This window comes from Athalia rosae, unplaced genomic scaffold (genome assembly GCF_917208135.1).
Source record: "Athalia rosae unplaced genomic scaffold, iyAthRosa1.1, whole genome shotgun sequence".
Taxonomy (NCBI): Eukaryota; Metazoa; Arthropoda; class Insecta; order Hymenoptera; family Athaliidae; genus Athalia; species Athalia rosae.
Genome location: NW_026019230.1, coordinates 80001 through 82500, shown reverse-complemented (window position 1 = coordinate 82500; position 2500 = coordinate 80001). Strand labels below are relative to the sequence as shown.

Here is a 2500-nt window from a genome sequence, read left to right as displayed (position 1 = left end):
GCGGCCTGAAGCCGGTTCAAATTCTCCTGCAGACCGTTACGGGTCGACGCTAGGAGTACAATGTCGTCAGCGTAAGCCAGGGCGCCAATTAGTTCGCCATTAAGCCTATATCCAACATCCTCCGAGAGAACCCCTAAAGCTCGGTCTACGACCAGATTGAACAGTAGGGGCGACAGAGGATCGCCTTGCTTCACGCCTCTACCCAGCTGTATTCTTGGCGTCTCACAAAGATCCGGCAGCTGAAGCGCTGTCGTAGCATTGGAGTAGCATGCTCTAATGTACTCTCTGAAGGAGAGCGGGAGACCCGCCTCCTCCAGTGCAAGATGGATCGCACCGTGCGAGACCGTGTCGAATGCCTTCGACAGGTCAACGCACGCCATATGTACCGTTCGACATCGGCGCCGAGCGTCCGCCAGCACCGCAGACAGCACTTCTACGTTTTCGCAGACGCCATCGACGGGCCGGAAGCCTCTTTGCCTCTCATCGAATATGTCAAGAGCAGCCAACCTCCTGCCTAAAATCTTGTGAAACTGCCTCAACACGACAGAGCCTATACGTAGAGGCCGGTAGTCAGAAGGTGCCGGATGTTCTGGCATACTACCTTTCTCCAGAAAGACCGTCCTGGAAGAGGAGATCGACGAAGGGACCTCTCTTGCAAGGAGCATTAGATTGAACAATAGGGCCCGTAGATCCGCCGGAACGGCTTTCCAGGCCCTAGGTGTTATTTTGTCCAATCCAGGGGCAGAGCCAGTTTTAACAGGAATCCGGACAACCTCGGTTGTCGTGATCGGATCCCAGAGCGAGGACTTATCAGCGGCACGGCTTACGCCGGCCCCAACGCCGTACCCTGATGTAGAAGGGCCATTGCTCAACCTGGCTCTGATCAAACTCTGTCTCGACCCAGTGGCAGACCGGCGGAGGTCCTCCATATGGCCATCAGCTGCACTGACCGTCTCAATAAGAGGCTGCCAGTACTGCGCAAAACTGATGCCAGAAGGCCTTTCCCGCGTTATGTCTCCATCGAGTATATTACCGAGACAGGCACGCAAGTTAGTTCGATAGAGGTTCTGCATTGCTGCGAACTCTCTCTTGCGTCTTTGCTCCCTATTCTCATTTGCCGGAGGACGCACTGATCGATTTCGATTGGGTCTGGGAGGGTTCACCCGACCAGCAGGGAAGATCGCAGCGAGCCAATCATTCAATCGGTCAACTACTCTCTCCCCCGCCAGAGCATCTCGTGCGACTTCCCGCAGAGTGCCAGCCTCATAGATACGATAGCGCGCAGTTGACTCTAACAGAGTCGCGATCGCTAAGCGCACTCTTCCAAGACCATCTTGGTCATGGAGTATTGGAGACTGGGGTGTTTGTTGTTCGATGGCAACTGAAGGCCGGTCAGGTGTGCGGGCGACTCGTGTCATCGTCGCATCCGCCACCAAGCCGTCATCAGAATCAGAATTTGAATCTAATTCCTGTTGGCGGAACTCAAGAACCATCGCTTGGTAAGCAGCATTGCGCCGTTTACCCTTGATGCCTTCAAGAGACCTATTAGGGAACAGTACAGAAAGGTGTTGATTCATGTACCGAACCCCCGCTAAGGTGGCCGTAGCCTCAGCCCGCGCCATCAGTCGCACCTCCTCCTCAGGCCAACGGGGTCTAACCCTTTCTACGTCGATCAGGTCGTTGGCAGCTTCTTTATGTGCAAATCTAACGTGCACACCAAGCCCACGCTTGGTATTGAACTCCCTGTCGCAATGTTCGCAACGAAACAGTTCATTGGCAGTTGTTCTGCCTACGCTATGAGCACTCGTGGGAACTTCCTCCACCTGTGCATTGGCCGGCCCACTACTACCAGGCACAACACACTCGCTCTCACTAACACGCAGTGCCCGGGCCATCCGAGAACCCGGGCGTGGATACATTCTATTCTTTGTACTTTCCATATTTGCTGCGTGTTGGGGACTAACGGATTGACAACCGAGAGCCCCCGAAGCAACCCGTCCTTTCTTGACCCCACAACTCACCGTAGGACATAGGTTTTGAGTAGCCGTACAAAAGCACCGACGCTACCCCATTGGGGTGCACGCACGTTCGACTGGACACCGTTTGCTCTCACCGGGCTGCCTCGGTTGAGATTGTCAGCGGAAACCACGAGAAGGTGGTGCCAGACTTGATCGAGATAGGCTGTGTGTTCGCATCATCGATCCTTTAGGTAACTAAGCTCTTAAGGCACTGCGGCCCAGCGTGACGCCCACTCGTACACGCATCCGCTCCCAAAGAAAGCAGAGATGAAAACAATATCATCCATAATAAACATTATACAATATGTATGTATATATATATATGTATATTAACAGTAAGCCCAAAAGGAAGAAAAAGCTTCTGTGGCCCGACGATAGAAAGACCAAGGTCCCCCCATATAATTTGCAGCCGCGAAATGCACGGTGGTGTCGGCATTGTTCGCTTGGTACAGGGATCGGCGGTCCCTGCCCAGATGACCTGA

General features: G+C 53.8%; 1 pseudogene; it reads right to left on the bottom strand.

Moving 5' to 3' along the window:
* The window catches only part of LOC125502183, a 9149-nt pseudogene that overhangs the window by 3740 nt on the left and 2909 nt on the right, over positions 1–2500 (bottom strand).